Genomic DNA, 27683 nt, shown 5'->3' with positions numbered 1-27683 from the left:
AACTTCTCAGAGCTAAAATACTCATATTTCTTCCATGGTGAACTTCTTATATGGGAGCAACTTACATTAAACCATGTTGCAACCCAGTTTTGATTTTACATTCATGAAATCATAGGTTGGTTGGTTGATTCTTGTACTTCATTTTCAGAAAAGACCAAATGTCATCACTATGCTTGAGACAAATTAGTGTGTTCAACTGTGGTTGATCAGACCAATACAAACCTGGAATGCTCTACCACAGGTTGGGCATAAATAATCCATGTGAACACCTGGGGTGGGCATTCTAAACTTACGTTTGTCACATTTCTTTTGAGCTGCTTCAATTCTGCCTTCCTCATAGAGCACAGCCCCCTCTCTGATAAGGGCACACCATGCTGTACAATTAATACTAAAATCCTCCAATGAGACCTTCAGGGTGTCTCGGTATCATTTCTCCTGATCCCCACGTGAGCCCTTGCCTTGTGTGAGTTCTCCATAAAATAGTTTTTTTGGCCAGCGTACATCTGACATTCTAACAATATGTCCAGACCATCATAGTTGCATTCTCTGTAGTCATTGTGGCATGCTAGGCAGTTTAGCTCAAGAAAGGACTTCAGTGTCCTGGCACACTGGTCAACACAGTTGGTCAGTGCCAGAGACGAGGGTTTCCTCACTCCAAGTCCAGCCCTCTGTCCATGGTGCCACATTGCCTAACCTCTAAAATGCACTGTCTGTTTCTGTCCCCTTAGGACACTGTGCTCCCCTTTAAGGCTGGCTTCATTCACTGCCTGCTTTTAAAAACACATGAGACTCTCAAGCAAATGAAAAGTTCTTGGGATGTGCAGTATACAAATATAGAAGTAGTGATAACCTGTAAGTCGGAGTCCAAACTGCCAGGAAGTAGGTTTATCTGAATACAAATAAATAACCTTATTTTTAAAATTTTTGAGATTTTTCCCAGAGTAATTCAATTCTACTGTCCACTAACAAGATACAGAAGACAGGGCAGGGTCTGTCGCTTGATTAACACTAGTCAAGAATTCGGGTTCAAATCCTATATCTAATTTTTTGATCTTGGGGAGTCATTTCACACCCTGGGCCTCAACTTCCTTATTGTAAAAAAATGAGCCTGTTGGACTCAGTGTCCTATGTGGACCCTCCCAATTTTCAATTCATAATCCCAGGATTACACACAGAAAACAATCAATGGGAAAGAATGCAAGACAGTCGTATGCCAGAGCAAGACCAAGAGATCCTAGATAGAATGTATTGCTAGTCATAGATTATACAATGGGAGGTTGGGACCATTCTCCTTAATGGGGATTCTTCACTTCTGGCCTAGACAACAGTCTAAAAAATGGTTTGACTGGCCCCCAAGTCTTTTCTCTAGTCCATGATCCAAAGAGATGCCAAATAAGTATTCCTAAAACACAGACCTGACCATGTCTTGCAAGCCACAACCCTCTCAAAACAGCTTTCATGGTTCCATAGTGAAAAAACACCAATTTCTCAGACTGATAGTTAAAGCCCTCTGTACCTGACCTCCTGTCTCTCCAGTCTTATTTCCTTTCAATGCCTTTTATGTATTCTGAGTTCAAGCTTAACTGGTCAGCTCTCTATTTCAATGACCCTCCATCTCTTACCTTTTCACAGACTGTGTGAGATGTACCAATTTGGACCCTGGATGGATACTCATCATCTTACAGATGAGAAAAACTGATTGTCCCTGAGGTCAAATGATTTATCCAAGGTCAAATGATCTGGCATTCAAATCCAGAACTTGACACTCTAAATGCAGAGTTGGGAAATTACATCATCTCTGAGGGATTATTCTGTTTGCCCAATGCCGTTGTATGCAATCACAGCAAAGGGATCTGAAACTTGGATTAAGATCTGCTGATTTCAAGTCTAAATTTTTTACAGGATCTTAGGACTGGGCATTTTCTAATATTAGATTCCTTATTTCACAAAAAGAAAACTGAGACCCAGAGAGAAATAACCTATCCAAACACATGCAGCTGGGACTTGAACTCAAGTCTTTCTGATTCCAAGTTTATGTCAATCTGCCCCTTGGAGGACCTGAGATCCTTTCTTTAGTTCTTTCTATCTATATAACATAGGCAAATCATTTCATTTTTCTGTATCTCTATTTGTTCATTTGTAAAATGAAGGGTTTGGCCAAAATGACTCTTTCAAAATGATTCCTTCAAGTCCTAAATCCCTTGTTGTCGTTGTGTTCTGTCCAAGTCTGTGATTGGACTGATATTTGGTGAATAAAGACATACGAGATGATACCAAATAAAATGGGAGTGAGGGTACTAATGATGGGTAAGACAAGAAAAAGTTTCTTACTAGGCTCCCACTTTTCCTACCATGCTTATTTTGGGACCAGGGATCTCATTCCTATTCCTTAAGGGAAAAAAACAGGAATCCAGGGAAACCAGGAGGCAGAAACAAAGAAGAAGATGTATTATTCACATAAATATATATTTAAATTATATATATAAACCACTGGTTTAAGTGACATAAATCCATTGTGGTGGCATGAAGGATAGAATGTTAGACCTAGAATCAAGAAGACTTGAGTTCAAATCCAGCCTTAGACACCTAATAATTGTATAACCCTGAGCAGGTCACATAACCTGTGTCTGCCTCAGTTTCTTCTTAAAAATAGACAAAATAATAGCAATAACCTTCCAGAATTGTTATGAGGATAAAATGAGATAATATTTTTAAACTCTTTACAAACCTTCATATACATGCTATAATCATCATCAACATCATTTATTACTTTGTTTATAAGGTGGTTTCTTTACATTTGACTAGAAGATACAACTTAAAACTACGTAAGTCTTTTGCAGGATAGTGGCTGATTGCAACAAACAGAAATCAAACTCATGTTATAGTAAAATCTGAAGAAGGAAAAATCATTTCTGGCTAGGGATATCAGGGAAGGAAACTTCACTGAGAAAAGGTGATACGAATTGGGCCTTGAATGACTCTGAAAAGTGGAAATAATCATCAGATCTTAGACTTGGAGCATGAAGGGAGCAAGCATTTATTAGACCCAGAATATGAGATACTATGATAAGCACCTTAAAATATTAGCTCATTCAATCCTCACCACAACTAATGGAGATAAGTGTTTTTATCCTACCCATTTAACAGTGAAGTGTTTAAGTGACTTACCCAGGGTCACACATCTCCTAATTGTCTGAACTTGATTTGAACTCAGGTCTTTCCTGATGACAGAACCAGAATTCTATCCACTGCACCCTCTAGCCACCTCTAAGGCAAGGACTTTAAGGAATATTTAGTCCACCATTCAATTTTACCAATTATTAAATTCAGGGCAGAAGAGTTTACGTGGCTTACTCAGGATTAATGGGTCATAAGTGGCAAAGCTGCTGTTCTAATTGTAATTCTTAAGATTGTAAATCTATAATTCTCTCCTCTGTTCCTCATTGGAGAGAAAGATGGAGAACATTCCAGGCATCAGGAGTGACCCCTTGTATATGAATGACTAATAGGCTGGTTTGGAGAAAACATACAATTAAAAAAAAAGAGAATCATGTGAAATAAATCTAGGAAGACAGAAACAAGTTGGAAAGAACCTGAAATCTAGGGCTGAGGCATTTGTATTTTATTTTATTTCTTTCCATTTATTCATTTATGTATTTTATGTATTTATCTTATTGAAAGGTTAATGGACACTGGAGATTTTTTTTTTGTTTTTGCAAAGCAATAAGGTTAAGTGATTTGCCCAAGGTCACACACAACTAGGCAATTATTAAGTGCCTGAGATTGGATTTGAACTCAGGTCCTCCTGACTCCAGGTCTGGGTTGCTCTATCCACTGTGCCACCTAATGGCCCCTCACTTGAGATTTTTTAAGGAGGGGAATGAGTTGACCTCTACCTTGAGCAGATTATACTGGTAACTGTGTTGAAGATGAACAGAGAGGGAAAGACTGTAGTCCTAGAAACCAGATAGGACCAAAGACTGTTGGAGGTAAACACCTTGAAGCAATCCCTTTCTATCTACTATATACATACACACACACACACACACACACACACACACACACACACACACACACACATATATAATATACAAAATCAGTATATTAAAAAATAGGGGGAATCAATCAATCAACATTCATTAATTATCTACTATATTCCAAGCCAGGGATGCAAAAATCAAGGAGATTACATTCTACAAGGGAGATAATTATATATGGAATGCCCAGTATAGGGAGGGATAGTTCCAGTAGCTTGGAAAGGTGAGGTGACATTTATTCTGGAAGTGGGGGGGGAGGGGAGCTGGGGGCTGGGCTAAGTCACCAGCCTCACTTTCTCCTCCAGAGTTATCCTGGAAGGAAATCTAGGAATTCCAAGAAGGACTGGTCTTTTTTTCATCCTTGTACTCAAAACACCCATCAAAACCTAATTCCAAGATAAGAATCGACTGGATCAGTGATTTCATTGATATGGGGGAACTCCCAGAAGGGGAGATTCCTTCTACTAGTGCTGATTAGCCTCTTCTCTGCTCAGAGTAGACACTGGACCGATTTGTGTAGAAATGGAGGGTACAAGAATTCACAGGTCAAAGGGACTGTTTTTTCCATCACATTCCAACAATAATCCTGGCAAGCAGGACTGGTCCACACAAATATATTCATGGGTCTAATCCCTGGTTAGTGCCGTCTGAAGTGACCGGAGTAATGAAACCTTCCCTCTCCCCTGGAAATTCTTTCATACATGAACAAACATCCCCAGGAAAAGCACTGAATATTCATCCCACTCCCTAAATTCTATATTCATTAGAGTTTCCATAAGTAGATTCAGCTTCTCTTGTGTTCACACTATTCATATTGAGGAAGCTTGGTGCCAGAGAAAGATGCTTGGATTTGAAGTCACAGGATCTGGGTAGAAGTTTTAATTCTCCCTACTTGTGCTACCTGTGTGACCTTGGACAAATTATTTTATATCACTATAAAGTGAAAGGAGCTGATCTCTGATCTCTAAGGGCCTATCCAGGTTGCTGTTTCTTTAGCCTAAGAGATAGTGTAGTGCAAAGGAAAGAGTTCATTCAGAATCAAAGGACCTGGATTCAAATCCCACTGCTCCTATTTATTCTCTTTTTATCGAGTAAAGATTTTTACTGTCTTCTGAGACAGAGTACTCAACATTTTTTTGTGAGTTAGCTCTGGTGAAACCTATGACCCTCTTCTTAGAATACTGTTTTTAAATCATAAAAAAATACATTGACTGAAGCCAGTTTTATTAATATTCTCATCAAAATACTGAAGGCAAAAAAACCCCAATTGAACAGACTCCAGGATTTTACTCCTGCTCAAAGGTAATTTTCTTTTTTATTTTATTTGCTTCTTATACATGGTTGCTCATATGTACATGACTGCATTATCAGAAGGAGGAGAATTTAAGAGCAGAGAATCTTTCAGACTTTCTTTGTAATCCCATTGCAAGTTTGGTACAGTCACTAGTATATAGTAAGCATTTAATAATTGCTTATTGTTCCAACGGTTGACTTAACCTTTCCTGAAATAAGCATAAGGTATGAAATCAGAAGTTCTGTGTTCAAACTATTGGCTCTGCTCTATGATTTGAGGCAAGACTCCTTACATCTCCCATCTGAGAAATGGGCATATGATACTTTTACTACTAGCCTTCAATTTAGGAAAGTGCCAAGGTCATTCCAGTTGTTAATGTTAGCGTCGTCGTCGTCATCATCTGATTCAACAAATTATATCTCCTAAAATTCATTGGATCCTTTGCTTCTTCCACCAGCAAACATTTACTGAATAAATGTCCTCTAGTCTTTTTCCTAATAACTAGGTCCTCAGAAATAATAGTATTTTAGGACTTGGCTAACTCATTTCTTCTCTCACCTTTCTTCAGAAGAGTTCCCTCTACACTCTTGAAGAATTGCATTTTCATGTCATGTCTTTTAAAAAGTTTAAATGAAGCTTTTTGCCAATTTTATCATTTTATATATGATTGATCCCTCTTCTCCTGTCCTCATCCCTTCTCCTCCTGTAGCAAGTCTTCTCTTAAAATTATTAACTATTTTTCTTTTTTCTTCCAGATTTTTGCAAGGCAGTGAGGTTAAGTGACTTGCCCAAAGTCACAGAGCTAAGTAAGCAAACGTCTGAAGCCAGATTTGAACTCTCAATTTCCTTTTCTGTAAAATGAAATGGTTGTATTCAATGAACAATCTAGGCTCTTGGAGGCTTATAACGTTAAACAGTTTAGACTTATGGACATGTGTAGTTTAGTAGGTTCTTATGTAGTCAGATCCTCCTGACTCATGCAGTAAATAGAGTACTGGCCTTGGGGTCAGGAGGACAGGAATTTGAATCCAACCTCAAACACTTACTTGTGTGACCTTGGGCAAATCACTTAACCCTGATTGCCTCATATCTCAGGGCCATCTCCAGTCATCCCTATTCATATATCTGGTCACTGGACCCAGATAACTCTGGAGGAGAAAGTGAGGCTGGTGACTTAGCCCAGCCCCCAGCTCCCCTCCCCCCCCACTCAAATCCAATTCGTGTGCTTGTCATGGCATCACCTCCCTGATGTCATGGTCTTCTTGGAGAATTAAGGACAAACATTGGATTAAATGACCTCTGAGGATCAAGCTACACCTGGAGTTTGCTACCTGGTTTAAATTCCAACTTTGACATTTTCATCCTATCTTATCAGAGGAAAACAATGTGAAAAATTAAGGGATTGTACAAAATGCCCTCTGAGGTCCCTGCTGTATTTGGAGCCAGGAGATCCAAGTTCAAACCTCAGTCCTGTCACTTCCAGGCTGTGTGACCTTGGCTATGTCCTTCTCTGGACCTGTTTCTTCATTTATAAAATGACTCTATGATCTCTATGGTCCCTTCAAAGTTTTTAGATCTATGAGCTTGTGACAAACTTCCTGGCAATCCAGGCAGTCCCAAAGTAGAAAGGATGTTTTCCATCAATAGGGCCTTCTAATGAGGCAGGATGACCCTTGACTAGAATGATATAGAAGAGATTCTTGTTTATATTTACATTAAACTAGATAACTGGGGCTCCACCCCCCCCCAGGGGTCCCTTCTAGCCCTGAGATTCGGAGATTCTGGGTTTCATCAGTTGACTTTTGGGTTGCATCAGGCCTGTTGCGACATTGGCAGTTGCCCAGTCTGGTCCAACAGTAAATGGGCTCACGTGGGTTGCTGTGAAGGCAGGGCAGTAAGGACAGGAAAAGGCAACCCAAGAATAGATGGAAGCTTTTGAGCCCACAGAGTATCATTCAGAAATCTATGAGCGTCCCAGAGACTTGCCACACCTCTCACTGAGACACAAATGAGACAATTGATGGTCAGTCACTGCTCCTCACCCCCATCCCTAATAAAAACTTCATTAAGAAAAATCATCCTAGGCATTCTCATGATCTCCACCTCACTTTGGGCAGAACTTTGTGGCACTTTGCAATGCCTCTTCTGGGAATGACTTTGGTTTCTAGTAGTGGATAATTTTAATAATAAATCAGTGTCTAATGTTTCCACTGGGTTTGAGTTTCAGTTACATACACTCCCTATCTTATAGGATTGTTATGAGGAAAGTTCTGAACAATTCCCAGAGGATGGAGCCCTAGATTGGAAGGCAGAAAGACCTGTTTTCCAATCCCATCTCAGACACTTAGCAGTTGTATGACCCTGGGCAAACTCTGGCCCTCAATTTCTTTCTCCGTAAAATGAAGTGGTTGTATTCAATGAACAATCTAGGCTCCCAGAGGGTTATAAGTCTCTAACTTTAAGCAATTAGACTTATGGGCATTTGGAGTTTAGTGGGTACTTAATTCATATTTATTTCCCAAATGACTGATGTAGTAACTCATTAATCCTCTAATACTCCAAGATTTACATAATTATAACAAGCTTGAGAATTTGGTTGTATTTCTATGACTGTCTCCATTTCACAGAAGAGAATATCTAAATGAGTCACACAGCTAGTCTGAGGGATTAAAACCTGCATCTCTAGACTCCAAAAATAAAACAACAAACTATTTCTCTTAAGGGCTCCATCTCACATTTCAGAAGTGAGAAATTATGGAGTTACAGTTAAAACAAACAAAAAGGAGCCAATTTTCTTACTTCCCCTCCCCAAATTTTTTTAAAATGATTTTTATTGATCATAATATTTGGTAACTCAAATATTCTGGAATGAATGTGTGACCTCATGATAATCCCTTATAAGTCCTTTCCTTTGATGCATGTCTGTCCATCCTGTACAACTCTTGTCCATACCTTTCCAAAGGTATGCCATCAGGTACACCCAAAACTCTGGGGATTTTTCTTATTGTCTCTTGACATTTCTAGGTTGCAGTGCCAGATCAAAGGTACCCATGTCATATATACACTCTATCAATTAAACTTACTTTGCAATTATTTATGTTTAAATAAATGAAATTGAATGCTTAAAAGGTCATAACAACTTTCAGATATACCCTCTAATTCTCCAATAGCATTCTCTCTTCCTCCATTCATTTCTATTCAGTTTTCATCCCTTGTGGTCCTAGATACTAGAAGATCTGGTTTGGTTCTGGTAAATTTTTTCTTCTCCATTATATATATTATCTAGCTCACAGGATTATCTATTTAAAGCTTGAGGTGATCTCAATCTCCCTTAATTCTAATGCCTTCTTTTTATTAATCATATCCAATTTATCCCATAGATAACTTGTTTGTACATAATTATTTGCATGGTGTCTCCTTCATAATATTATGAACTCCTTGAGAACAAGGATTATTACCTTTTGCCCTTCTTCGTATCCCCCAAGGCTTAGGAAAGTGCAAACATAGAAGGCATTTAATAAACACTTTTTGATTATTAACTAGACAACCACTTTGTTCTGGTTATTTCATGAATGGCTCTCCCATTAGACTATGAACTCCTTAAAATCAGGGACAATCTTTTTGCCTTTTTTTTGGGTATATATCCAGAAAACATAGTAGACACTTGACAAATATTTATTGACCGATTCAGAGTTCAACTCCTGCCTATGTGACTTGGGCAAATTGTTCAATTTTCCTGAGCTTCAATTGCTTCTTTTGTAAAATGAGGGAGTTGACCAAGATGATTTCCAGAATCCCTTCCATCTCTAAATCCATGATCCTATAAAGACTAGAGAATTCCAAAGTGAATTGTCCAATTGGAAGGTAAACAAGAGCACCAGGATCTATGCCTATGTTCTCTGGCCACTAGCAGGATCCTTCCCATTGTCCCATGCATCCTTCCTCTCCTAATGGCCTCTCCAAATGTTCCTCAAACTCATACACTTTAAGTTACAGTGCACCATTATACAATAAATACAATTTATTTAACCATTTTTGCGTCATTTAATATATCTATGATGTTGTTTGGACACTATTTTAACATCATTTCAAATGTGTAATTAAAAAAATTCATATAAACTTCAGGGGCAGTGAACGTGTTGAAGACACAACATCATTCTCCATATTTGCTTCCTTGACTTTGTCCCATCAAAGGAGATATCATATGATCAAAATAGACTCAAAATTCATTTTTACTCCAAATAAGCTGTGGTTGGTTATATTTGGAAACTTCTAAATTTCCTCAGCACTCTTGTGGTCATTTAAAGCAAACGTCTTAATCTGGGGTTTGGGAACCTAAAAAAATACTTCAAGAATTATTTTTCAGTATGATTTATTTTCTTAGCAATCACCTATATTTTATTTTATACATTTAAAAGGTTATGCTAGGGAATTTAGAAGCTTCATCAGAAAGCCAAAGGAACCTATGACACACACACATTAAAAAAAGGTTAAAAAATTCTGATTTAAACCAATCATTCCATAATCAAGAAAAAAACCATCCACAACTTTCTTCTCTATTATCCAGAAAGAAAGAAAAACCACCCCCTTCCCCTCCCACCGCTTGAGTAAATTACTTACTTATAAAGTCTTTGGTCAGAGTCCTGTCTTTGAAGTTACACAGAGGAGAGCTGTATTCTAGCTTCTAATTCAATCCCAGTGAATTTCAACAAGTTCATGAGACGTGTGATTTTTTTTTCTTGTATGGGGAGGCTTGTGGGGTGGGAGATTTTTTTTTAAGTGAAAGTTTGAATGATATCACATTGCCTTCTGGCCTATCCTCATTTTTCTTTGGCTTGCTGCCTCAATGGACACAGATTAGTCATTAACAAGTCTTCTGTGGCTACATTATCTAAACATAGATTTGAAGGCTGTAAGTCTTAGTAAATACCGGAAAGATGGTCAAAGCATAGCCCTGGGATATTCCCAAACTGGACAAGATTCTTGCCCCAGTACACCTTGAAGTAAACCTCTCAGAAGATATAAAATGCTTATTTAAAATAGAATTTGCTTCTGGTAACGAAATTCAGAGAAGAGCTAGCCTGTACTGGGAGAAGAATTAGAGGTTTATTCAGTTTCCTAGGGAGGTGAAGGGAAGAAGGGTAAAGGGAGAGAAAAAAGACAGAGGGCAGAGAGGAGAGGAAAGAAAGAGAAGGGAGAGGGGGAAGAAAAAAGAGAGAAAGGGAGGGAGAAAGAAAGGAGGGAATGAGAAAGAAGGGAGAAATGGATCAAGGAATGGAGGAGGTAGGAAAAAGAGAGAGAGAGAGAGAGAGAGAGAGAGAGAGAGAGAGAGAGAGAAAGAAAAGAAGGGATTAGTAGGATCAGGTCTAATCAAATCCTTATTTCAAATTCAGTCATGTACTTAACAGCTTAATTTAATCAACACTGTTTCCTTGATATCAATACTGAAAATTGAGGGGGAAAAATCCAAAAACCAATGGATTTGCAATTACAGGACCTGGGTTCAAATTTTCTCTGTTTCTTACAATTTATGAGATCTTGAACAAATCACTTAAACTCTCTAAACTTCAGTTTTCTTATCTGTAAAATGAGGGGATGGGAGAAAGGCCTCAAGGTTTTCTTCCAGCTTCCCATCTCTGGGTTCCAGCACTTAGTTCATTGCCTAGTACCTAATAGACTTAGTAAAGAGTTGTTGACTTATTTGCTGACTTGGGTCTCATTTTCCTCAAATAAGGGGGCTGAAGCCTTACGATGACCTCAAACATTCCTTCTAGGTCTAAATCTAAGATTCTACAATCTCGTGGTATATTTGGGAAGACTACATTTCTTTTTGTGTTAGACATATGGTGGGTGAGATAACATGGTCCAGTAATATAGAAATTTGACCTCGTAGGTCAGAATTCTTAGATTCAAGTCTCTACTTGGTCTATGTGGGATTCTGATGTTCTCCTTCTCAGAGGAAGACTTCAGACTGCAGAGCTGGTGTCCATCTGCACTAGTAAGGGAAGTTTCTTCCATAAGGTACAACATGAGTTCCAATCATGAGTTAAACACTACACTAAAGTAATAATCATCATCATCATCATCATTATTATGATAATGATCATCATTATTGTGATAACGATCATCATCATTATGATGATGATAATTATCATTATTGTGATAATAATTATCATTATTATTATGGTGATACTAATTGCTATTATCATTATTATTATGATGATAATAATAATAATAATAATAATAATAAAATGTTAAAATTTCTAGAGCACATATTATGTAAATAGTGCACTGGGCCAAGAGTTAGAAAGACTGATCTTCCTGAGTTCAAATCCAGCCTCAGATACTCATTAGCTGTGTGACATTGAGCAAGTTGCTTCAAGCTGTTTACCTCAAGTTCCCCAACAGCAAAATAAGTTGGAGAAGGAAATGAAAAATCACCCTAGTATCTTTGCCAAGAAAACCTCAAATGGGGTTCACCAAAGAGTTGGAAACAACTGAATAGTTGACAATGTGTCTGATAAAATGTTAAGCATTTTATAATTTTTATCTCATTTAATCCTCTCTCTGTGAGAGATTTTCATCACAGGGTTGGAGTAAGGCTTGAGATCTCTGTGCACTATCAGTCAAGCTTCAAACAACATGGATGAGGCTGGGGGCGGGGGGCAGAAGGAAGAAATCTTGTATTACCAGTGGAAAATCTGGTGTTTGTCTGAAAGAGCTGAGAATTTTCAGAACATGAGGATTTAAAACTAAGGAATTTTAAAGTTGGACAGAACCTCATAGCTCATCTAATCTAAGGCTTTCAACTGAGAGATGAGGAAGGAAATTAAGGCTGAGAGAGAAGTCGCCTTCCAAGGTCTCCATTGGGAATGAGTTGCAAAGCAGGAATTGGAGCTCTTAAGACTCTAGCTATTAAGGGATCTGAGAGACCATCCATTGTATGGATGGGAAAAGTGAGTCCTGGAAGGGAGAGATGACTTCCCACAAAAGCCAGATAGTAAATAGCAGAACCCAGACTTTCCATTATGCTGAACAATGCCACCCTTTGGAAAGCCTGGGACTGCAGTGGTCAGCACCTGGTCCTTAGAACCCCTTCCTTTTAAATATGAGGCCCCTGAGGACCACAGGGAGGGAGGGATTCACCCAAAGTCACATGTAAGGATAGTCCATACTGTCAAATATTTCACAGAACTAGAACACCTCCAACATACTGTGTGACCAAGGTCAAGTACTGACAGGTCCTAGGAGAGGGTAAAGTAAAATACGATAATCCTTAAAGAGGGGCGGCTAGGTGGCGCAGTGGATAAAGCACCAGCCTTGGCATCAGGAGTACCTGGGTTCAAATCCAGTCTCAGACACTTAATAGCTGTGTGGCCTTGGGCAAGCCACTTAACCCTGTTTGCCTTGCAAAAACCTAAAAAAATAAAATAAAATACAATAATCCTTAAAGACTTCTTGTAGACTTCATTGTCAATTAAAGAGTCCAGCATGCAGAAAGTGATTAGTAAATGCTTTTTCTCTCCCCTTCTCTCTTTCCTACTAAGCCTTAAAGCAAAAATGCAGCAGCAGTAACACCTAGCAGCAGTGGAGCTGGAGATGGGGTTAGTAACAGAGCAGCTCTAGGAGCAGTAATACTAGTAGTAATCAATATAATAGCAATAAGAATAAAAACTGCCACATTTTGCTTCAAGGATCAGTAGGGAAAAGAGGAGGGGAGAGAACATTTATCAAGCTACTATTATTCCTACTACCACCCCCAATACTTTTACTACTCCCACTAAGACTCCTGTGATTTCTACTACTTCTACTATCACTACTTCTATGACTATTGCTTTTTTTTAGTTTTTGGGGGGTTTTTTGCAAGGCAAACGAGGTTAAGTGGCTTACCCAAGGCCACACAACTAGGTAATTATTAAGTGTCTGAGGCCGGATTTGAACTCAGGTACTCCTGACTCCAGGGGCAGTGTTCTACCCACTGTGCCACCTAGCCACCCCCTGTATGACTATTTCTACAACTACTACTGCTACTATTTTCACTACTACTACTACTACTACTACTACTACTACCACTACTACCATTACTACTACTACTACTACTATCACTACTACCATTACTACTACTACTGCTGCTGCTACTGCTACTGCTACCACTGCTACTATTGCTACCACCACTCCTACTTTAATTATTACTACTACCACCCACTGTTCTACAACTAGTACTATTACCACCACCACCTTATTACTACTGCCGCTGCAACCGCTACTATTAGTAATCCTATTACTACCGCCACACTACTACTTAGTACTATGACCTACTACTACTGCTACAGCTGTTACTATCATTACCGTCACCATTGCTGCTACTTACTACTTGCTGTAACTATTGCTACTATTACTTCTACTACCACCACTATTTTTAATTGCTACCACTAATTCATTCTACTCCTCAACATATGACAGCTACATGGTGCAATGACCCTGAAGTTAGGAGGACCTGAGGTCAAATTCAGCCTCAGACATTTGACTCTTACTGGCTGTGTGACTTTGGGTCACTTAACCCTAACTGCCTTGCTTCCAAGACCATCTCCAGTCATCCTGATTCCTATCTGGCCACTGGACCCAGATGACTCTGGAGGAGAAAGTGAGGCTGGTGATGTTGTACACCCCCCCACTCAAATTCAAATTCATGAGCTTGTCATGGCATCACCTTCCTGATGTCATGGTCTTGGAGATTCTTCAACATAGTATTTGTGTCTTCCTAGCTTGGCTATATAGAACAGGAGATAATTTTTAATTCTTTCTGATTCCTGGTAGAGTCTTCTCTAGGTGCTGCATATCCAGAGCAGATTTTTCAGTGAATGTATGGCTGGACATTAATAATCAGGGCAAACAGCCAACATGGTTCCTGGGAGAGGAAAGTCTATTTCTGACCAATTTCAATCTTCTCAATAATTAATACCAAACTATAGTTACACATTTTTTTTAATTTGCAAAGCATTTTGTATACATTGTCTAATTTGAACCCTGTAACAAAGTTCTGAGATGGGTGCTATAATTATTCTCATTTTATAGATGAAGAAATTCAGGCTCAGTTAAGCTTAGCTTTCTAAAACCAGGGATTCTTAACCTTGAATACATGGACCTGTTTTTTTTTAAATATTATGATAGCTCTGTTTCAAGTTCTATAAACTTTTAAGTTATTTGGAACTCTACAGGTTCAAATCACACCTCTGACACAGTGGCTATGAGACCCTGCATATATCACTTAACTCTTAATCTGAGTGGTTCTCTAAAACTAAATGGCAGGCAAATGTTGACTTGCATTAGTAGAGGAAAACCTTAATCCCTCTCCTATTATTATTAACTAACAGTTGGTGCTTTCAGTGGAATATTCATGGTGACAGTAGAAGGTGAATCAAACCCCTGGCTATTCCTGATATAAAAGAAACCAAAGGAAAAGTAGGAGTGCTCAAATATTTGCAAATACACACCCACTGACACACACACACACACACACACACACACATATACACACACAGTCTAATGTAAAGGAAAAAAGACAGTAAAATATGAACTAGGAAATGGAATAAATTAGAAATGAATTCCAAAATGGTGAAGATAAGATGGGATATTCATAAAATATTTTGTAAGAGTAAAAATGATACATAAATGCTACTATAATTTTATTATTATTTTTATTATTGTTGCTGCTGCTGCTGCTGCTGCTGCTGCTGATAAAGAACTTATAACATCCCAAACCTATCATATAAGAGAATCTTGATTTATTTAGTATCTCTTATGCCAAAGGGTCTTGTGTCAAATTGCTCTCCAGACCCAGTACCACCTGAAAGTGACCCACATATTTCCATGAGCAGTAGAGACGAATTGGCCATTAAATCTTCTGGGATAGCTTCCCAATAAATGACACAATGCTCTCAGTAAAAGTGCTTCATGGGGGCAACTAGGTGGCGCAGTGGATAGAGCACCAGCCCTGGAGTCAGGAGGACCTGAGTTCAAATCCAACTTCAGACACTTAGCAATTACCTAGCTTGTAGCCTTGGGCAAGCCACTTAACCCATTGCCTTGCAATAAAATAAAATAAAATGAAAAATAAAAGTGCTTCATTTTGATCATGTGATCCATATTTAAAACAAAAATGTAGATAATGAAAAACTCAAAAAAATCACAGAGGGAAAGCAACTGCCTACTGAAGTCATTTAATGGGAGATTTTCCATCTTCTATTGGGAAATTTGGCTGATATCCTACTGATGCACTATTATCGATAGAGAATGAACTTTGAGTTGTACTTCCAGGAGTGATGATATATCTGCCTACATTCTTTTTCCCCTGATCCCCTTTGAGAAGCACCAAAAAGTATTTGCAAGTTTGCTGACTAGGGAAAGTTAACTGGGTAGGAAACCATGACCTTGGGCTCTTCCAAGTTGGACTCAACTCAATGGAACGAGGCAATAATTTAGACTAAGTATTTAAAGTGACCTTGACAGGTAAGGGAAAAGTTTTAATCACAAATAGGACAAAGTTCACAAGAGGCAAACAAAAGTTACACAAGTGTAAGCACAGTTTCCACACACAAACACTCACACTTTTATGTTTTCTGGGTTGTACTGGTGACTTTACCAGTAGGAAGAACTACTGACATGGCAACTTCCTCCACTAACATAGATTAGCCACTTGTCTACAATTTGTAGTTTTAGATAGTATCTGTGGTCAATGAGACTCTAAATGACTTGTCCAGGAGCACACAGCGAGCAGGTATCAAGGCCAGATGTGAACTTTCCTGCCTCCATGGCTAGCCCTCATTCCACCAACTCACTGCACTTAATGGTTTTTTTAATTGAATGTTTGCTAGCCTGATAATATATAAGTGGGAGTTCAACCAACCATTAATAACAGGAGAGAACATTCTGGACAACAATGAAAGACCATTCCCCCTTTCTCTTCTACCATTTCAACACAAAAGTTCCTGGGTGTCCCATGCTCATTATAAAAGCCGATAGAATCCTTTGATTGATTCCTATAGCCTCCCTCATCATTTTCTAAAAGACTAGGGAGACTAGAGACAGGATTTCTAGAAAGGGCCCAATGGGGAAAGAGCCTCAAATGAGCCATTGAGGTTACTTGGACTGAAGAATATCTTGAGAACTCTTCCAATTATCTCAGCAGTAAAACGGAAAGAGATCTTTCAAAAAGAGTGAATGGTTCACAAAATTCTTTTCCCTTATGAGAGTGATATTCTACCATTCATCTAAACTGCTAGAAAAGGAAGGTCATTAAGCCTAAACTTATCTAGTTAGTCAGCCAACAAGTATTTATCGTTATTACTATGGGTCAGAAGCTGTACTGAGGAAGGCAGAGAGGAAGGGAAATAAGGAAGGAGAGAGGGAGAGATACATGCTATTCCTATAGACTAAGCACTTTGTTAAGTCCAGGGGAAAGGGAAAAAAAGAAAGAGGGAAGCATTTATTACCACTTCAATCAGTCATGAGTGCTTTGCAAATATTATTTCATAGAACAACCCTGCAGAGTAGATGGTAGCATAATTCCCATTTTACGGTTGAAGAAACTGAGGCAAGGGGCACTTAAATGACTTGCCCAGGATCACACAGCTAGTAAGTATCTGATGTCAGATTTGAACTCTGGTCTTCCTGAGTCACAAAAAGATCTCTTACTCTGACAATGAGAGGGACAAGTCTGCAAACAACCATGAATGTACAAAATACATATTGAATGGAAGCAAGGTAATCAAAGTTTTGCCAGACTCGTTTACTCCCCCCCAAACACACTTCAGAAGTAATAAATAATAATATTGGTTAATATTTATCAGTACTTTAATGTTTTTAAACAACACACACATATATAAAATGTCACTGGATTTCCACAATTTCCCTGAGATTAGTGCTGCTCTTATTATTAAGCATTTCATGAGATGAATAAATTGAGTCAAACAGAGGTTAAACAACTCATTCGAATTCACCCAAGACCAGATTTGAACCCAGGTCTTCCTGATTCCCAGCCCAGCACGCACCAACCAGCTGACCAAGGTCTCTGAACCCCTCCAGGAGTTATCATCTCCATTAAAGTCAGGTTTTTGGACACTCATTCAAACACTTGTTTAATAGGAAAAAACCACCCATGTAAGTGGATTTCTAAGGTCATGGCAAATTAGAATCTCTGTATTCTAAGGGGTGAGCTGAAAGAAGGGACAAGAGGCAAATGATCACAAGAAAAGAGAGACAAAGAATTCAAAAGCTAGCAAAAAATTTCTGCATATGAAATCACAGTGTAAGAAGAAACATACACAAAGGCGATGACTGGATCATCAAGAAAGGACTGAAATCTGCTCAATGCCTTCTGGTTGAGAAGAGGGCATGGTACAGTGGATGGAGGAATGGGGCTTGGCACCTCCATGGGAAGTTCTGTGTTCAAGTCTTACCTCTTACACATACAGGTTGTGTGGCCCTGAGCAGGTCATTTAACCTTCAAGTGCCCTAAACAATTCTCTAAGACAGAGAAGGTGCTGTTCTACATTGGCATTCCTTCTACAGTTCTTTATACTAATGAAATCACAAGTCCAGTATATGTTTCTGTCCTCTATTTATCCAGTAAAGTCCTCATTTCATTCCTCCTGATAATGTCTTAATACACATTATTGACTGAATGACTTACTGGTTCAGAGGAGCCACAAACTAGAGAAGACGTTGCCGATAGAGACTCAAGACTGGCAGGTCCTAACAAGCAGAGAGTCTCCATACACCAGTCTGGGGAGGGACATGGGGAAACCAGGTTAGCTAAATGAGGAGAGCCTTTTCATCAGGTTGGCTATGGGAATGAATTTTTTGACATTCTTTGAGCATCATCGAAGATGTAGAGAAATCACAATTTATGTAGACAGTTCCCCACCAAAGAAGTATTGCAATAAGTGTTCTCTGTTTCAAGAAGGTGGGGAATGGGGTAGTGAAAACACTTAAGAAATATGTTCATTTGGGGGCAGCTAGGTGATGCAGTGGATAGAGCACTGGCCCTGGAGTCAGGAGAACCTGAGTTCAAATCTGGCCTCAGACACTCAATAATTACCTAGCTGTGTGGCAAGCCACTTAACCCCATTGCCTTGCAAAAGCCTAAAAAATAATAAATAATAAATTAATAAATAAAATAAATATGTTCATTTAAAAATATTTTACAAGAAAAAGAATTTGGAGCACATGAGTGGGTCAGTTTCAGTAACTCTGAAAAATATTTGGCAAATTCCTTTACACACAATGCCGAAAGAATACGGTGTGAGTAGCAGTTGAAACGTGATGGTTAGAGGACCAAGGGAAAACTACTTTCATTTCTCATTCATTTATTTTTTGGCTTTCAAGGTTAAAAAATGGGTCCCTTTTCTTAATCTAGTACACCGCAGCCATCCATTATTCTTTGAGGAACTATAAGACAAGATGACATTTTTCAGGGGTGTAAGTGATTGTTATCAGAAGGCAATTAATTATTTCAAACATGAAAACTTCATTAACCAAGCTACCTCTTTCCTTTCCTTTGGCAAAGGTGAAGATGAGTCTTCTTTGTCAGGTCCAGGGATTATTAGCTCTCAGTGTTAGGCCCATAGTGGCTGATTAATAAATGATTATTAAATCATAAATTGGAGGTTTGAAAGGTAGATGACTAAATCTGAAAGTGGTGACTGCTCTATTATTTCTATTCAAGTAGGCTTTCTGCGTGCCATGTTGACCTCCTCAAATGCTTAATACAAAGATTCTTCATTAGGACTTAGATGAAAGTTGCTTTTAGTCACGAAAGTGGGTTAAATTCTCAGGGGTCTTGGGAAACACTCCAAGATATAGATCAGATGCCCAATTATGTTGCCAGAGGGAAGTTCATTCATGGAGCTCTCCTTCCACTGGTGAAATCATTGTCATTTCTACTTATTAAGAGGATTAGATGAGACGAAATGTGAAAAGTACATTGCAAAATTGTAAAATTTTAAAATTAAAGTAAAATTTTAAAAGCCAAAATATTTAGTTCTAACTGCCATAACCATAAATGACATCATTCATTATTTCTTAAAGTTTTCATTGTTGTTCAGTCTTTTGTTAATTCCATTTCACTCTTCATGACCCTGTTTAGGGTGTTCTTGGCAAAGGTACTGAAGTATATTACCATTTCCTTCTCCAGTTCATTGTACAGTTGAAGAAACTGTGGCAAACAGAGTTAAATGACTTGCCCAGGGTCAAACAACTAGTAAGTGTTGGAGACCAAATGTGAACTCATGAGTGCTCTATCCATTTCACAACTGTTTACTCTTTATTAAAGCTAGTGGAACTCAGGTCTCTTGTTTTCTAGTCCAATGCCCTTTCCACTCGCTACCAGGGCTTTTAAGAAACCTACCAGTCACCTTTCCAATTTGAGTAGGCATCAGAGTAGGACTTTAGTGAAGATAATATCCTTTTAAAATACAAATCTCAAATGAAAATAAATGAAATTGAATTTTTTATTCTTTTCTAGAATAAAAGAAGACAAAGTTCTCAAACTTTCAATTCTTAAATAATTGATTCATTTTTTTTAGGCTTTTGCAAGGCAAATGGGGTTAAGTGGCTTGCCCAAGGCCACACAGCTAGGTAATTATTAAGTGTCTGAGACCAGATTTGAACCCAGGTTCTCCTGACTCCAGGGCCGGTGCTTTATCCACTGTGCCACCTTGCCGCCCCAATTGATTCATTTTTATATATAATTCTTAGGTAATTCTTTTTTATTTATTTTTCCAACTGCATACAATGGTAGTTTTCAATAATCGATTCTTAGGTAATTCTTGAAAAACTTTTTTCACATTTCTCTTTAAAATGACGACTATGGAAATATGTTTAACATAGTTATACACATATAATTTGTATCAAATTATTTGTTGTCAAGGGGGAGGGGAGGGAAGGGAGGGAAGGAGAAAAATGTGGAACTCAAAACCTTACAGAAAAATGAATGTTGAAAATGTAGTTGGAAAAGTAAATTAATTATTTTTAAAAACTGAAGTGATATGTACAGAGCTTTGCAAACTTTAGAGTACTAGATATATGGGGGGGGTGGCGGGGAAGGAGGGATAGTTTCCGGTCTTTTCCAAAACCAAATATGATGTGAACTTAGAATAAAACCTCCCAGGCAAATAACAATAGCAACACCAAATACACTTAAGACCTTAGTCTTCTGCCCCAGCCTTCCATGGAATGAATTACTACTCCCTCTTCTGGCTTCAGGGACACAATATCAAACTAGTTATTAGAGACCACGGACAGCAAGAGGACTGAGACTCTATAGGAAAAGGAGAAACTTTTTTTTTTTATTTTTGCAAGGCAATGGGGTTAAGTGACTTGCCCAAGGTCACACAGCTAGGCAATTATTAAGTGTCTGAGGCTGGATTTGAACTCAGTCCTCCTAATTTCAGGGCTGGCTCTCTATCCACTATACCACCTAGTTGCCCTTAAATATGAGATTTTTGAAGGAAAGCAAATGGCAGCTGTGACCTGTCCCTCTCCATCCCTCTTCTAGGGCCCACGGGTGAAGGGAAAAGAGAAGACTAGCCTTGTCTCACCAAGAAGGGACAGATAGAAACAGAAAAAACTGCAGAACCAATAATAATGATAATGATAATGATAATCTGGCATGACTTGTTATTATGATGAAATGATGATGTTATCACTGATACAAAAAATGTTTCACACTGATCTCTTCTCTATAATATTGTACACACTTTCAAGATGTGGGAGGGATTAGAGACCAAAAAACCACCCAACTTTTCAACTAAAATGTTTCAATTTAAGCACAATAGGAAGGAAGGAATTCATATTCTATTGGAAGTCCGTGGGGTAAGGGATGTAGCCAGGTGAAAGATACATCATCCATAATATTGGGGAAAGAATTTTTAGAACGCGGGAAGATCTAGATACTCTGCAGTCAGCCTGGCAAGGATGGTTCAGCTAGGAAAGCACTATATAAATGATGGCTATTATTATTTTTAAAAAACCTTTTCCCTGGATTTATTGCTAATTCTCAGGAATGACTAATAAAGGACACTATTTCACAAAAGATTCATTTATTTAATATGGTGCTCTTATCACATATAATAAATAGTCAATTACCATATTGGACTTTCTCAGGGTATCAATGAAAAAGAGAGTTATTGAGAAAATCCAGTCATTCTCTTTGTGAAGAAAGAAAAATGCATTGCCTGTAGTAACCAAGAGTAAAGTCATTAGTTACAAACCAAGCCAAAATCTTATCCAGCTTCTTTTGAACTTGCCAGAAGCACACATGGAGATAAGCTGGAGAGATTGAGAAAATCAAATACATGTTTAGATAATACGTGTGAGTGTGTTTTGTGTGTGTGTGTGTGTCTCTGTGTGTATGTGAAAGAGAAGAGACAGAGAGACAGAGACTGAGAGAGAGACAGAGAGACAGAGACAGACAGAGACAGAGACACAGAGAGAGAGACAGACAGACAGAAAGACAAGAGAGAGGGGAGGGGTGGAGAGAGAGAGAGAGAGAGAGAGAGACTGAGAGAGAGACAGAGAGACAGAGAGAGAGAGAGAGAAAGAAGCTTCACAATTTGTTCCTCCAAAAAAGAAGCATTGATAGAGTAGCACTATATTAACATTTTCAAAATCTAATTGAAATGTCTTACAGAAACACACCTGAATAGTAGTATTGAACTAGATAAAAATCAGAAAACACTTAATGGGGCAAGATATTCTGACACATGTATTACAGTACTTCACAAAACTCATTTGAGCTTTCCAAACATCCTATAAGGTTGGTGTCAAGGGTGCTATTACCTTCATTTCTATAGTTGGGGGAATAAGATTCTGGCAAGATAGGAAGTGTATTGACAATGTCGGGGTGTCAGATGTGGCATCATGATAATAAAATTGAGCAGCAGCATTGGGTGATGGTTAGAGAGATGACCTCAAAGTCAAACAGTATTAATTTCCCAGATGCAAAATGGGATCCCAATACAGTAAATAAGCAATTACTTTCCTAAATGATGGTATATGTGATCACAGCTCCCCTCAATATGACTTTTTTGTTGGCATTAACTTTTTAAAAATTAACAGTATCCTTTTCCTCTCCCTTCCTCTTTACCCCTTCCTCATATTGCAAAAGGAAAACCAAATTCTTATACAACTACATACAGTCAAACAAAAGAAATTCTTACATTGGTTGGATTCAAAATTTTATTTCTCATTTTTCATCCTCTGTTCATCATCACTCTGTGAAGAGGCATGTGGCATATCTCATCACTGATCTGCCTCTGGCATATACTGACTGTATGACTTTGGGCAGCTTCCAATCACACATTAATTGAAAGAATTCCATATATTGATGAAATCTGAAGTCTAGATAATAGTAATAATTATAAAAACAATAATTATTATAACAATTATATAACACATAATATTTAATATAATACTATTTATTAGACTAATATAATATGCTTTGATATGTAATATATTATAACAGGATAGAATAGAATAATATTATCATATATTACATCACATAATATAGTCTTATAATTGTATATCATACAATAATAAAATCACATTAACATATTTTAATATTCATTGGTACAATTAGCATTATTAATTTTCATAATTAATATTATTCATAATAACTAGATAGCCCCATGAAAGAGAGCAGAGGATTTGGAATCAGGAAAGCCTAAATACAAACCAGCTGCAGACATTTACTAACTATGTGGCCTATGATAAGTTATTTACCTTCTCTGTGTTCCAATTTCCTCATAGGTACAATGGGTACAAGAATAGTCCCTGCTTCACAGTGTTGTGAGGATTAAATAAGATAACATAAATAAAGATCTGTAGAAGCCTGAAAGCACCACCTATTGCTATGTTCTACAACATGCTCTAGAAAGATGACTATAGCCTTGAACTCAGAACAACCTTGGTAAGCAATGAGCAAGACTATTATCCCCATCTTGGTTTTAGGGACTTGACCAAAGATTTTACTAGTCTAGGGAAACTCCTACGTGTGACAACTCCATCTATCCATAAGAGATCCTCACTCTCTTTGCAGCTTATTGTCATAGACAGTAGCCTACCCTACTTGAGAGGCTTAAGTGATTGGTTTCAGGGCCCAGCATATGTCAGATATGTTATCATTACCTATGTTCTATTTTTATTTTGTTAAAAATTTCTCAATTACATACTGGGGAGTGCCAGGGCATGCTTGTCATCTCTCCTTTAGACTACCAGTTCCCCAAACTATTAGTCATAGGAGGATGGGAACCCCATACTCCCCCCCAGAGTTTCTGTTTATATGGATTATATCTATCAATATTTACCATTTTAGAAAAACATCTTAGTATAATTGTTCAAATAATTTTGATCTTATAGACTCCCCTGAACAGGTTTCAGGGAATTCTGGGAATCCTCAGAACCACTGCTTTGGAACTTCCTATTCTTTGCTCACCTATAGTACTTGAGAGTCATACCCTGTCTCCTCTCCTCCTCTCTCTCTCTCTCTCTCTCTCTCTCTATCTATCTATCTATCTATCTATCTCTGGCAATCATAGTTAAGTGACTTGCTCAGGGTCACACAATTAGTTCATCTCAAGTCTCTAAAACCAGATTTGAACCTAGATTCTCTATCCACTGTGCCATCTAGCTGACCCTCTTTTCTGTTCGTAATTACCATTTTTTTACTGAACTTGTCACATCCAGTCTCCTTAATCCCTTAATTAATCCTTAATTCATGCTTGTTTTCCTTCAGATGGAACCCTCCTCCTCCATTCAAGTCAAGGGGTCCTTCTTTAGGTTATCTTCAAACTCTCTTGAATTTCTCCTTCAAATTCATTCTCTGGGTTTTTCCTTTTAACAAATCCAATCCCTACATAATTTATTTAACAATTTATTCCTCTTTATTTACCTTAACTTCTCATCTCTTCTCTCGTCTCTTCCCCTAATATTTGATAGCTGGCAAAATGACACCTCCAAGTGATTTTGGAACGGCAGCAATAATTAAAAACTAGTCATCTAACCTAAGACAACTTGGGAGGACATTAGGAAAGAACTGGCCTCCAGGAAGCTATGGGGCAGCCTCAACTTTGGGGACTTTCATCCCATGGACTGTGTGATTGAGGAAAGGGGAGTCCTCCTCTGGTACTGATCTGGGGACCCAAATGCTGACTAGATGAAATCCAGGATGTGGCTGCTGGGGAGGAGGAACAGGCACACCTAAGGAATGTGGTTGTAGAAAAGCAAGTCCCTGGTTTTTTGTCTGAGTCAGAATGGTGAACTCATGCTTGTGACCATAGGGACAGGCACATTTGCAGAGGCAGTGGTCCTCAGGCATGAGCCAAGAAACAGTGACCACATCTAACTTTGGATTTTACAACATTAGTAGAATTAAGAGGTCTCCAGATAGAGCCCTCATGTCCTGGGAGCAGAGCCTGACCCTAACATAAAGTTAACAGTCAAGAAATGGGTCGTTTTAAAAATGAGTAAACAACAGAAAGAACTCAGAAACAGATATCTACTATGTGACAGAAAAGATTAGAGTTCAAACTCTCAACTCTATTCTGTCAACCCACTACTAGTAAAGCTTCCAAGAAAAAATGTAAAATTTGCCACATCCAAAAAAGTGTTATTGAAAGAGCTTAAAAAGGTCTTTAAAAATCAAGCTAATATGAAAATATGTTAAACATAGTTATATATGTATAACCTAAATCACATTGCTCACTGTCAAGGGGAAGGGAAAGGAAAGGCAGGAAGAGAGGAAAAATATGGAACTCAAAGAATGAGCGCATCAAACAACAAATCATAGAAATAATCAGAAATTTCATCCAAGACAATGACAATGATGCAATCCAAAAATGTGTAGACACAGCCAAAGCAATTATTAGAGGAAAGTGTATATCTCTAAACACTTTTTAAAATAAAATGGAGAAAGAGGAGATCAATGAATTGGGCATCAATTTAAAAAGTTAGAAAAAGAGCAAATTAAAAATTTCCAATTAAATATTAATTTAGAAATTCTGAAAATCAAAGGAGAAATTAATAAAATTAAAAGTAACAAAACTATTGATATTTCATAGTTAATAATAATTTTATTATTATAAATAGAACTAAGAGTTTATTTTGTGAAAAAAATAAAATAGATAAATCTTTGGTTAATGTGATTTAAAAAAAAAGAAAGAAAGAAAAAACCAAATTACCAGTATCAAAAAGAATAGGATGAACTCACCATCCATGAGGAGGAAATTAAAATAACAATTCAGAGCTATTTTCTCCAACTGCATGCCAACAAATCTGGCAACGTAAGTTAAATGGATGAATATTTACAAAAAATGAACAGCTCAGATTAACAGAAGAGGAAATTTAAAAAACTTAACCTCATTTCAGAAAAAGAAATTGAAGAAGCCATCAATAAACTCCCTAAGAAAAAAATTTCCAGGGTCAGATGGATTTATAAGTAAATTCTACAAAACATTTAAAGAACAATTACTATATAGACTATTTGAAGAAAATAGGTGAGGAAGGAGTTCTGTCAGATTCCTTTTATGTCACCTACATGGAGCTAATTCCTAAACTAAGAAGAGCCAAAACAAAGAAAATCAATCTCCCTAATGAATAAAACACCACAATCAGTTACAATTTTTACTAGCTATATAAGGATGGTTCAATATTAAGAAAACAATCAGCATAATTGACCATATCATTAACAAAATTAACAAAAATTATATAATTATCTCAACAAATACTGGAAAAGCCTTTGACAAAATACAGCACCCATTCATATTAAAAAAAATACCCTAGAGAACATAGGAATAAATGGAGTTTTCCTCAAAATGATATCTATTTAAAAGCATCAACAAGCATTATATGTAATGGGGACAAATTAGAAGTATTTTCAATAAGATAAGGGGTAAAACAAAAATGCCCATTATCACCACTATTATTCAATATTGTATTAGAAATGTTAGCCTTAACTATAAGAAAAGAAAAGAAAAAGAAATTGAAGAGGCAATGAGGAAACAAAGCTTTCACTCTTTGCAAATGATATGATGATATACTTAGAGAACCCATGAAAAACAGCTAAAAAACTACTTGAAACAAGTAACGACTTGAGCAAAGAAACAGGATATATAATAAATCCTCATAAATCATCAGCATGTTTATATATTACCAACAAAGCCCAGCAAGGAAAAGATAGACAAAGAAATTCCATTTAAAGTAACATAGACAATATGAAATACTTGGGAATATACCTGCCAAGATAAACCCAAAACTATATAAACACAGTTAAAAATACTTTTCAAACAAAGTCAGATCTAAAAAAATTGGAAAAATGTCAAGTGCTCATGGTTAGGCTGAACTAATATAACAAAAATGACAATTCTACTGGAATTAAATTAATTATTCAGTGCATATCAATCAAATTACTAAAAAACTATTTTACAGAGTTAGAAAAAATAGTAACATTTTGAGTAACAAAAGATCAAGTATTTTGAGGGAATTAATGAAAAAGAAATGCAAAGAAAGGTACCAGGTCTAAAATTATATTGATGTTGATGATGTTTGTTCTTAGTTCTTGAAGAAGTTCATGATATCAGGGAGGTGGTGGAACAATAAGCACATGATTGGATTTGAGTGAGAGGAGGCTATGCTATCTATTGGCCAGATATGAGTATTCAAATTCAGACTTAAGGCAATCTGGGTTAAGTGATTTGCCCAATATCACATTGCTAGTAGTGTCTGAAGTCAAATTTGAACTCAGGTCCTTCTAACTTCAGGATCAGTGCTCTATCCACTGCTCCATATAGCTACCCAATTAGATGACTCTGGAGAAAAAAGTCAGGCTGGTGACTTAGTACAGCCCCCACCTCACTCAAATCCAATTCACATGCTTGTCATGGCATCATCTCCCTCATGTCATGGTCTTTTTCAAGAATAAAGTACAAATATCATCATCATCATCTGAATATATATAATTGTCTGGGTAATAGGCAAAAACTATATTATAAAACAACAGTCATCAAAGCTGTCTGGTACCAACCAAGAAACAAAGAAGTGGATCAGTGGAATAGATAGGGTACAAAAGAAATAGCAGAAAATGACTACAGTAACCTACTGTGTGATAACACCAAAGACTCCAGCTTCTGGGATAAGAGCCCATTATTCAACAAAAACTGTTGGGAAAACTGGAAAATAGTACAGCAAAAACTAGACTAAAGACCCACATCTCACACCCCATACCAAAATGAGGTTATACAGACATTACAGGGGATATCATAGGTCATTTAAAGAACTCTATGACCAAAGGGAACATT

The 27683-nt window shown here is 37.5% G+C and overlaps 1 protein-coding gene across 1 annotated transcript in view; it reads right to left on the bottom strand.

Annotated features, from left to right (window-relative positions):
• NR1H4 (nuclear receptor subfamily 1 group H member 4) overlaps positions 1-10114 on the bottom strand; it is an 86113-nt gene extending 75999 nt beyond the window's left edge. The window contains exon 1 of the mRNA XM_074226669.1: positions 9952-10114. The gene's annotated coding sequence lies outside the window, so the exon portion shown is untranslated. The remainder of the gene's footprint in view (positions 1-9951) is intronic.
• Positions 10115-27683: the final 17569 nt, after the last annotated feature.

Source organism: Macrotis lagotis, chromosome 2 (assembly GCF_037893015.1).
Source record: "Macrotis lagotis isolate mMagLag1 chromosome 2, bilby.v1.9.chrom.fasta, whole genome shotgun sequence".
NCBI classification, from domain to species: domain Eukaryota; kingdom Metazoa; phylum Chordata; class Mammalia; order Peramelemorphia; family Peramelidae; genus Macrotis; species Macrotis lagotis.
This window is presented reverse-complemented; position numbering and strand designations above follow the sequence as displayed.